Source organism: Panulirus ornatus, chromosome 37 (genome assembly GCF_036320965.1).
Source record: "Panulirus ornatus isolate Po-2019 chromosome 37, ASM3632096v1, whole genome shotgun sequence".
NCBI lineage: Eukaryota > Metazoa > Arthropoda > Malacostraca > Decapoda > Palinuridae > Panulirus > Panulirus ornatus.
This window is the reverse complement of record NC_092260.1, coordinates 11134974-11146536: the sequence shown is the minus strand read 5'-3', so window position 1 is coordinate 11146536 and position 11563 is coordinate 11134974. Positions and strand designations below refer to the sequence as shown.

General features: G+C 41.8%; 3 non-coding genes across 3 annotated transcripts; all 3 read right to left on the bottom strand.

The window, feature by feature from the left end:
• Positions 1–6504: 6504 nt before the first annotated feature.
• On the bottom strand, positions 6505–6576 carry TRNAE-CUC (transfer RNA glutamic acid (anticodon CUC)). Its single transcript has one exon. It is a non-coding gene; the product is annotated as a tRNA-Glu (tRNA).
• A 1637-nt stretch (positions 6577–8213) lies between these two features.
• TRNAE-CUC (transfer RNA glutamic acid (anticodon CUC)) lies at positions 8214–8285 on the bottom strand. The gene has a single exon. It is a non-coding gene; the product is annotated as a tRNA-Glu (tRNA).
• A 990-nt stretch (positions 8286–9275) lies between these two features.
• Positions 9276–9347, bottom strand: TRNAE-CUC (transfer RNA glutamic acid (anticodon CUC)). Its single transcript has one exon. It is a non-coding gene; the product is annotated as a tRNA-Glu (tRNA).
• Positions 9348–11563: the final 2216 nt, after the last annotated feature.

The window sequence follows — 11563 nt, the reverse complement described above, 5'->3', positions numbered from 1 at the left end:
GTCCTTTCTCTTACTAGTCCTTCTGGAGTCATACATAGCTAGGTCTCTCTCTCTCTCTCTCTCTCTCTCTCTCTCTCTCTCTCTCTCTCTCTCTCTCTCTCTCTCTCTCTCTCTCTCTCTCTCTACTATTAGCTGTACGAGTCAAATGTCATCTCGCCTTACAATCGCAAGATAACATTTGTGGAGGTCTGGCAGAGGTCGGTCAGTCGGTCACATGGCGAAGGCTGATGTGGGTCGACACAGAAGAGTTCTTTGCATTTTCAGCTACCAACGGAAGAGAATGGCACCGAATTAATGTGGATTGTACGAAATATTTCTTGACCAGTGACATTATCGACGCATGGAATAAGCTCTCAGAACGTGTTGTTCACAGCAACAACACTTTTTTTTTTTTCCCCAAAGTTAGGTTTGATCATCACACGTCACTCCCCGGTAGTGAATAATTCTTTAAACCGGTCGTTATCTCGTTGTGGCATATTGTGCTACCAACTCGCCTTGTCCACGATGCGATAACGTATCAATATTGATGAATTCTTGTAACCTGCTATCAGGGAACAAGAAGGAATTATTGTAGAACTCGTCCCCATCAGGAGTAATATACATGTGGTAAGTCGCCTTGTCGGCGATCAAAGTTGAATGTTATTATTGCTTTTTTTTTTTAAAGAAAAAAGAACGTCTACGTTGCTGGAATGCATGATATTCACATTCCATCTAATTCTCACTTAGTTATAGAACATTTCTCTCAGATATTTAAGTTCTGCAAGATATTTTTTTTGTCACGTGTTACCTATATGGCGTGTTGCCAGAAGGGGTGGAGGGTGGGTGGGGAGAAAGCCATTGCTTTGCTCTCCTTTTCTTCTGTTATTAAGGGACTGCATAGTTTTCAGCAGTTTTAAGGCCAGTCCACCTCGCATGGACCCTGAGGCCTGTGTGGTCTGTCTGTCCGGCCTGTATGGTCTGTCTGTCCGTCTGTCTGTCAGTCTGTCTGTCAATCAGTGAATCAGAGAAGTTTTTTTTATTTCTAATTTTCTGACCAGTCATTCTGCAAAAATGCACTGGAGATGAATCTCGCAACATCATATATGATAATGTTGATAAGTCCAGCAGCACCCACAACTGTGATAGCACTGATGGCATCTATTTGAATAAGGTTGATAATGATTAATGGAGTAACAGTAGCAGGAAGAATGTTGATGATAACAGATTTAAGAGACAGGCTAACATTCGCCCGCAAGGACAATTTGCCTCTTTCCATTTTCTGATCACTGTATGTGATGTTTCCCTCCGTTTTCTAATCACTGTATGGGATGGTTCTTTCCATTTTCTAACCACTGTACGGGGCTTGTTGGAAGGTATCCTTGTGCTGAGTCTCATATAATACGGGTTCATAGAAAACGGATTAATGACATCATTAATTTTTGGTAACCTTAGACTAATTATGTTCTTCACGAATATATCATCGGCATTGTTTGTAGAGAGGTAATGTGGTAAGACATCTTTGTACCATAGCACTTAATGAACATTGCCTGGAAAAGGGCCAAGCATTGGCAAAGACAAAACAAATCAGAACAGAGTCAGATTGCATTATTCATTATCATGTTCACCATCACTCACCATCATGTTCATCATCACTTACCATCATGTTCACCGTCTTACCACCATGTTCACCATCACTTACCATCATGTTCACCATCACTTACCATCATGTTCGCTATCAGTTACAGTTATGTTCATCGTCATTCACCATCATCTTCATCATCACATACTCTCATGTTCACCATCACTTACCTTCATGTTCACCATCACATACCATCATATTCACCATCATTCACCTACATGTTCACCATCATTTACCATCTTGTTCAATATCACTTCCATCATGTTCACCATCACTTACTATCATGTTTACCATCACTTACCATCATGTTCCCCATCAGTTATAATTATGTTCATCGTCATTTACCACCATTTTCACCATCGCTTACCATCAGGTTCACCAATAATTACTTTTATGTTTACCGTCATGTTCACTCACACACCATCGTGCTCTGGCATCGGTACCTCGAAAACATTTTACGACAGAAAGTGTATTATTACTCTTGCTAACGTCTTTATACACTGGTGCAACCATCATTTTTTTTCTTATAATTAGGTATTTTTTTCTCTTTCTCAAACGTATTAGATTTGTTAGAGGCATGAGAATAGGTTTCCCTTCCTCCCCGATACACTGAGGTGGTTGGTAGGTGTGCGGCCTCGTTGCCTCCCTATTTTCAGAGACTGTTGTAGTTGTTGTTCAACATCATTTCTGTTGTTATAGCTGAAGTTCTTCCTGCCACCTCTTCAGATAACTTAGGCCCTGCGGTTGATGATGATGATGATATTGGGATTAGATAAGAATTTAGATTTTTTACCGATTTTATCCAGTTTTTACTAAATTTCCATTTTCGTTAAATTATCTCTAGAGAATGGGATATAACAAGAAAACTGAAAATCTTTAAAGACTGGTATGAAATAGATGAGAGAATTATTTCATCTTCAGCTCTCCACAGCATCAAGAAGAGATGACTTGTGTTAACCTTGTTAAACAAGCGAATTCAAACTCTCTTCAAGTCAGTCACGAATGGAGATGATAACATCTTGATATTTGATCTAAATGCTCACGTTGCGCCAGTTTCTGGACTGTTGGAGGACTTTCGGCCCTCAGGGAAGATTTTGTCATCGTAAATTTACAAGGTAAGAATAGTTTTCATTAATAAACATATATCGTAATGATTTTTTTTCGTACTTTACCGAACTTTATAAGTATTGTAGTAATATTGATGTGCATAGATATTTTAGATTAGTATGTGACCTATTCGTAGTGACATTTTCTGTGATATAGATACACCAAAGAGAAAACGAAAATGTATATCAAAGCGGAAACTATATCATACAACCAATGTTCACGATGCCCTTGGGCAAGAGTGTCAGTGATTGAGAATGAGTTTATGTGATATTCCTATTTTTGATTTACATTTGGCTGTTGTGGGGAGAGAGTTTTATATTCATGTTGCCCCGTGTCTTAACCTTGTATATACATACACCATGTCTTTACTTAAATGTGCGTGTGCGCACATGCACACGCCGCTCAGCCTAAGCCAGGTACCCACGAATGGAGGATGACCACATGGGTTGGGTTTGGGTCAACTGCTTTCCCCTATCTCACTCTGATCAATAACTGTAACCACTCACCAAGAAGACCTCATGTGTTTTACGTATATTTATGTTTTACGTGTATTTATGATCTATACATGTTTCTGATTTTTTTTCAGTCCTCTCAACTTCCTTCTCTTCATCATTATCCTTGTTCCATCTACCCACTACACTACCATGTTGTTATAGAAGTGCTATTTCACACGTGTCGTGTCTTCTTTTGTTAAATATATGCTTTTGTATTTTCTAGTTTGGTAGTTCTTCCCTGCCGCACTTCATTAATTCATGCTTAAATCGCTGTATTTTTCAAGGAGCTTAAAAGTCATTATCACGTTTTCCATATTCATTTGTTTCTACAGTGGGTAATTTTAGGGTTAGTCTCCCCCTCATCGTAGCTCATCCTCTATGATGTAGTTAAGGTTCTTGTCGTATGCCACAGGACTCCTTCCACCAATTCTTTATGTTTCAAAGCTCGAGTGAGGAGACCAAACTGGTGATGCAGATTCTAGTATTGATCGGACATAATAAGGTCTGTTACGCCTCCATTACAGCCTTTCCAAAGTTTTGAAAAGGCACCTCTGACGTAAGACCTCAGTTACCTTCTAATTATTCGACTTTTGGACCATTGTAGGAGCGAGCCTCTTAAGCCTTATAAGCATTTCTTTTAATCAAAATTTTGGCGGGGTAAAGAATCGAATGCCTTCTCGCAGTCCTTAGACGTGCAATTCACATACTTATTTAATTTTAGTTTGTTTCCACACACTATTGGTCACTCTCATAAGAAAATCCACAGTGTTTCCAAGGCATAACCCTATACGTCTGCACCACACTGCCTCACATGAAGCTCATTCTTGTTTCTCAAAAAGCTTTAAACTTAATCATGAGTATCATTGTGTATGAAGGCAACATTTCTCAGTGATGCACTGTAACAGACAAGGGCAATTCCTCTATCAACTGCTTCAAAACAGACTACCATTACTCTTTTCCATTTTTGTTCTGTGTTTTCCCTTCTGTGTGATTACTACACACACACACACACACACACACACACACACACACACACACCCAACACACACACACACACACACACACACACACACACACACACATATGCATACAACACGCCTGCCTAAGCCAGGTACCCATTTATCGACCAGCCTCGAGGGAAGGATGAACACCTGGGTTGATTGAAGGCCGACTGCCCCGCTGAGGATTTGAACCCATACGGGTCTGACCCCGGGCTGGTCCATGCTGACCCGTGTGTGTGTGTGTGTGTGTGTGTGTGTGTGTGTGTGTACCACTCAGTCACCTGGACGTAAACATGGAGGGAGCTCTATTCCGTTAGGTTCCATATCCGAAGACTTTTATATTTACCCTATTATCACACATAACATTTACTTTGCCACAGAGAGGTTTGATATTTCCATGACTTTGATGCCATTCATCCAACAGCCTCTTACTGATGTTGTCCTGTCCAACTTGTGTTCTGCTTAGTATCTCGCTGGTAATGATCGTCCGTCTTTTCCTTAATTTCAGAGAAGTAATCACTTCCGACAGTTGTCACTTTGATCGAGAAATTTGAAATCTGTATTCATCTCTTCCTTCCGTGTTTGTGTATGATCTGTTTTTAAATCACCGGCATATACGATAGCCAAGTTTTTGGTTCATTACGGAGTGAAAGTCTTCAATCTTAAGTGCTTGTAGTGATTACTCCTATACGTAATTTGTGTAAAGTGTTCTCTACTGCTAAGTAAGTACTCTCGAATGTCCTTACTGAACATTCTCATGCTATTTCCTGAACTTCCTCCCAAGTTAGTCGTTTCTCCTTGAGATGAGGAACTGATTTATGTTGGTGATATTTTTATTTCATCACCAAACACACGGAGGAGTTTAAAGGTATAGAGATCATGTTCGCTTTTTATCTTCCAATCCAGTCGAGCGAGTAGATCAAGGCGCTTCTCTTCTTTCCTGATAACTCGTCCCATCTCGTCCCAGCACAGTTTTTCTAGTATTCCTCTACTTTCTTTGTGGCGTCGTAGAACATTGTTCACATGACTGGACCATTCAACCACCATCTGTGATTAAAGTGTTGGTGCAGAACGTGGCTATCATTATCTTGAGTACTTCCTCTCAGATATGTGAATGTTACACTAACATATGTCTGAATACAGTTGGCACTTCTCTCACAATCATTCTACGATGTTTTTCTTTTTTTTTTTTCATCGAACGTAGAATCGTCTTGATATATAATGCAGTCGATGTGGTCAAATGTAATTACTTATTCATCGACTTTCCTTATATATTTCTTTTACACATTTATTTTTCCGACCATAAGTGTAACTTATCGACCGTTAACTTTATCATCAAATCCATTAAAGGAAGAAGGTGGAACGGGGAAAATTCCTAAGCATTACTGTTGGATGATGCGACGATGAACCCAGAGACGCTATACTTTTTTAACCTTGGCATCTTTATAGTAGGCCTGTGGTCCCGTTCACTTACCTTCCACTCTACCTGTTGAAGAGGGTTGACTCGTAGACCAGACTGGAATTCTATTTTCTTCCTCAGCTTCTGTTTAGGCTCATTCGTCAGATGGTCTCTTACGGTTCATGATATATAGACTGCCCATCTATTCTTGCTCTCGAGGTTAACTTACTTTCTCGAAAAGTTCTGTAGGTTAGTAAGATACAAGCTCTCTCTCGAAATCCGTGTTCCCAAAACTAATGTACCTGTGTCCTGGTTACCTTTATTCAGTAGCATCACACACCATGCACAACCAGTTCGGTTTTACGGTCTTGAGAGAGTTCATTATCATCTTACAGAAGAGAACAACTCCATCAGAGCAATATCTTGGTTTAGGAGCTCATCTTCCTTGATTGTGACGCGTGAAGTTGTTTACCATATAACACTTTCGTCAGCTGGATTACGTAGGTCATCTGCCGTAAGTTCAAAGTCAAGTGCGATTCTCAGTTATTATGCATATTCTCATTTCTTACACCACCAAGTGTACGGCCATCATGGTATGCACATTCACTGTTTATATTTGTAAATCGTTTACGAGACGTACGTGTGTGTGGGCAGTTACCACCTTTGTAGTCATGTGTGCAGTCATATGTGTAGTCATGTGCGAGTCTGTCATGGGAACCTCACGTAAGATTCACTGACTATTCCTGTCCAATATTGTGTGTTCTCCCATCCCACATTTGTGCTGATAACGTCCTCGTGTGTCCCACACAAGTTTACTAACTCTGCAACTCCTTATGGGTAGTATCGTTACTGTACGCTTTATTGATTAAGATTTAGGAAAACTGTTTCCCGTGCCGGGAATCGAACCCGGGCCTCGCGGGTGAGAGCCGCGTATCCTAACCACTAGACCACACGGGAGATGTTAGTTGTTGAGGAAGTAAGTCTTTAAATATCAGTAATCTGAGCAAGTAAAAGATTCAAGGATCAGATCGGTTGAAGTAGGCTTGGGTATGGGATTAAAGTAGGCTTGGGTATGGGATTAAAGTAGGCTTGGGTATGGGATTAAAGTAGGCTTGGGTATGGGATTATAGTAGGCTTGGGTATGGGATTAAAGTAGGCTTGGGTATGGGATTATAGTAGGCTTGTTTATGGAGTTAAAGTAGGCTTGGGTATGGAATTATAGAAGGCTTGGATATGAGATTATAGAAGGTTTGGGTATGGGATTATTGTAGGCTTGGGTGTGGGATTAGATTTAAGACAATACTGTTTCCTCTACTTCAGGAGAAGGATGGCACAGGAAGCGTAGGATTCCTTCAATGATGAGCTAAGTGTCGAATACTCCTGCTGGGTCCCTTACCTGCATCATCCTAACATACAGTTATTGTCCTGCGATCAAGTCTGGATGAAGGGAGGCTGTGAGAGAGGAATGTGCATTGGTGTGTCGACATGACTGAACTACCATTTGCCAAGTGTGGGGGTGTAAGGCTGGATAATCAAAATGTAGCGATCAACGTAAAATCTTAATATTGTGATTTGAATAGCTTTGTTAAGTACTGGCACCTGATGAGTTGGATTGTCTTCACGAAACATGTCATGCCACATGTATAAGAAAATTACATGTTAGCTAAGATCATATCAACCACAGATGTACAGATGTACTCATCGCTCTCTGCCATATCCACATCAGAGTCTTCAAATATAATCAGTTGTCCTGTTTTGTGTCAATTTCTCGATAGCTGCATGGAATACATTCGTCTGGCGCTAGTATTTGTCAGCGATTATTTTGCCTTACAACAGAGTCTCGTGTCCTGAATCCTCCTGAATTCTAGTGTATTGAATAATTGCCTTACTTACTGGGAGGCTGCTACTCTTGCTTCCTCTCCTCTCCCACCTGCTGGACCCATGTTTTATCTTCCAGTTACTGGTTGACGGGTCGTGCCAGACCTTGCCCCCCTCACGCCCCCGCACTTCCTGATCCCAATCTTCGTTGACCGATTGTGCTCATTTTACCTCCCTCCTTCATCGTAGGTGTTGCCACGTGGCACCTAAAGTGGTCGTCCTCTTCACTGGTTTATGAGGTCATCTTCCTTCTCTTTGCCGCGAGAAGGTGTTTACCGTATGACACTTTCGTTCAATTTATGTTTTCTCTTTTCGTCAACTGGATTACGTAGGTCGATCTGGAGTAAGTTCAAGGTCAGGTGCGACATGATCACTGTAGATTCTCAGATATTTTACTTTTATTTCTTACACCACCAAGTGTCCAGCCATGATGGTATGCACATACACTTTTTATATTTGTAAGTCGTTTACGAGACGGACGTGTGTGTGTGTGTGGGCAGTTATCACCTTTGTAGCTATCAACTATGAAGTCATGTGTGTAGTCATGCGTGTAGTCATGTGCAAGTGTATCATGGGAGCACCATGTGAAATTCATTGACTGTTCCTGTCCACCTTGGGGTTCCCTAGTGTATCCCGTACAAGTTTGATAACTCTGTAACTCCTTATGGGTAGTATCGCAACTGTACGTTTCATCGAATAAGATTTAGAAAAAGTATTTCCCGTGCCGGGAATCGAACCCGGGCCTCGCGGGTGAGAGCCGCGTATCCTAGCCACTAGACCACACGGGAGATGTTAGTTGGTAAGGAAGTAAGTCTTTAAATATCAGTAATGTGAGCAAGTAAAAGATTCAAGGACCAGATCGGTTGAAGTAGGCTTGGGTATGGGATTAAAGTAAGCTTGTATAATGGGAATAAATTAGGGTATGGCATTTGATTATAGAAGGCTTGGGTATAGGATTAAAGTAGACTTGGGTATGGGACTAAAGTAGACCTGGGTATTTGATTATAGAATGCTTAGGTATGTGATTATAGTGGGCTTGGGTATGGGACTAGATTTGAGACAGTAGTGTTTACTTCCGGAGAAGGATGGAGTAGGAAGCGTAGGATTCCTTCAGTGATGAGCGAAGTGTCTAATACTCCTGCTGGGTCGTGCCACATATATGGAAAAATTACATAAATTCATTTGAACAACTGAAGTGCGATTTCAACATTATATTTATTTATTTTATGATACTTTGTTGCTGTCTCCCGCGTTAGCGAGGTAGCGCAAGGAAACAGACGAAAGAATGGCCTAACCTACCCACATACACATGTATATACATAAACGCAACATTATATATATATATATATATATATATATATATATATATATATAGTCCCTTGATCTGAGGCGAGTGTTGTCACAGCTCCGGCGCGGTAGTCTAGCATCTCTACAGATATTTTTAGCGTTAACTTGGGCTATGTTCTCCCACATGCATCCACATGCCAAGAGATGCATACTCAGGTGTTGGTGGTGTTTCTGTATGGAGCTCTGGCTTCTGCGAATTAAATAGCTAGGCGTTTATGTCCTTACCATGATACAGTGAGGAGGTTCTACCAGTAATAACAACAAGGTGCAGAGGAACTCCAAGCGAGACTCCCACAAGGCAGCATTTGGTGTTTCAACAATTTCCTTTTGATCCTGTAAAGTGTCTGAGATAAACTAGTTCATTCCGATCAGCGACAGTAACGTCACGCCCAGTTACATACACATTGAATTGACTAATATGTGGAAAAACGTTCCCGTGCCGGGAATCGAACCCGGGCCTCGCGGGTGAGAGCCGCGTATCCTAACCACTAGACCACACGGGATGTGAGCAACGTTGATGGTTTTAAGAATTTACATCCTGGACCAAGTGCAGTATTTCATGCCCTTGCAGTCAGTTCTGAGTGTACGGTATGGGGTGGGCGGCACTACGGGTGTTGCCATCAGTGATGAGGTCATTAAGTTGCCGCGTCTCTCGTGGGTCGCCGTGAACTGACGTGGTTCCTGGAGAAGGGTTTCGACATGGCCCCGGGGTGTGTGTGTGTGTGTGTGTGTGTGTGTGGCTTGGCGAGGGGATGGTGGGGTGGGGGGACGTGACAGGCCACAGGGTAACATATGATAATCATAACGTTTAATGTTTATCTTTTGTTATTTCCTGTTATTTGATCGGTTACTTTATTAATATTCTTTGATTTCATCTCCCCCTCTTTCGGGTCCCCCCAGGAGACAGGGGACCTGGGGGACTTCGCCGGGGTATCCCCGCCCTATCGTTGTGGGGGCCAGCGTGTGTGACCTCAGCGTTATCATCCACTCTAGATTACGATTATTTTTTTCAAGGATGTTGAAAGGAATGGAGCTTGTCAGCTGGACCAACTGTTGACAGAGGTGTGAAGAAACTTGTCTACACTGTTTATATACGTTATGTTGGCTTGCGTTAAGTTTACAGGGTTGTAGACAGTGTAGAGTGTAGAGTTCAGGGAATTGACAGAACCTTGAAATTATATTCGTCTCTGATTTCAAAAGTGTCGTGTCCAGTGAGTCTGATTAATGAAGATGGGTTTAATGATCTTGAAAACGATCACACTCGCTTGTGTCAGCCAGACGTGCCTCCCGTTGCTTTGACACTTTCCTACTCATTGTTTGTGTTCATTGCTTGTGATCATTGCTTGTGATCATTGCTTGAGGTCATTACTAGTGATCATTGCTTGTGATCATTGCTTGTGATCATTGCTTGAGGTCATTACTAGTCATCATAGCTTGTGATCATTGCTTGTGATCATTGCTTGAGGTCATTACTAGTGATCATAGCTTGTGATCATTGCTTGTGATCATTGCTTGTGATCATTGCTTGAGGTCATTACTAGTGATCATAGCTTGTGATCATTGCTTGTGATCATTGCTTGTGATCATTGCTTGAGGTCATTACTAGTGATCATAGCTTGTGATCATTGCTTGTGATCATTGCTTGAGGTCATTACTAGTGATCATTGCTTGTGATCATTGCTTGTGATTATTGCTTGATTTACAATACGTGTGTGAACATTGTGTATATGTATGTTTGTGTACTCTTTGTAATTATCAGTTTTCATTGTACTGGGAGGGAGATACAGAAACGCACATACACCCAAGCCTAAGCCAAGGAACCCGTGGGGAAGATGTACAGCTGGTACTGGCTGTGGGCCGACCTCCGCCCCGGGAATTCGAACACTGGCGGGCTCCTGTGTGACTCACGGTGTTGGGTGTGTGCTGATATGGAAGACAGAAATTTCATCTAGGATGGAAATTATAAACGTCAATTAACCTTTAGGTGTTAAGAATATATATGATGGTTAGCCACCTTCAGGTAAAGTTAGGTCTGTTTATATGTGTCAGGTGACGTGCATCACATGTGTGCTTCGTTCTTCATGTGTCAGTTGTGTAGTGCCTTGCATATGTGTGGACACGTTTAGGTTTTGCAGGTTTTTGATGCAAAACTACATTGGCATTTACCTTTTTTTCCCATATTTTTTCAGGTTTTTAGAAAATTAACGATACGTCTGAATGTGGGCGAAAGCTTGAATGTTGAGTTACATGTGTAGGGCTACACCATGCGGTGAGGGCGCGAGCTAAAATGTGTGGATTGATGGTAGAATGTTTGTCAGGTGTGTGGATCTAGTGTGTGAGTCACGTGTGGGAGCCGTGGCTCTGGCTCAGGTACATATGTGTCTTATCATCAGATCCAGATCAGATGTGTATCACGTGGGAGAGCTGAAGGGTGAGCGTGTCAGGTGTGTCAGGTGTATCAGGTCCAGAATTTGTGGGTCAGGCATGAAGGGTACGATCCACATGTGTGATAAGCGGGTCATGATTCTGGGTCAGGCGCCAGGTGGCGGGTCGCGTTTCGAACGTGTGTGTCATATGTGTAATGATGGAAAGCAGTTGCATAGTGTGGTGTTCGTATGTGTGTTACACGAGTCAGGTGTGTAACACCTGGAGCAAACAGGGTTTTATTGTATCAAGTGTGGTGTATGTAGAGTAAGTGTGTTAGATACATGGGTCAGAT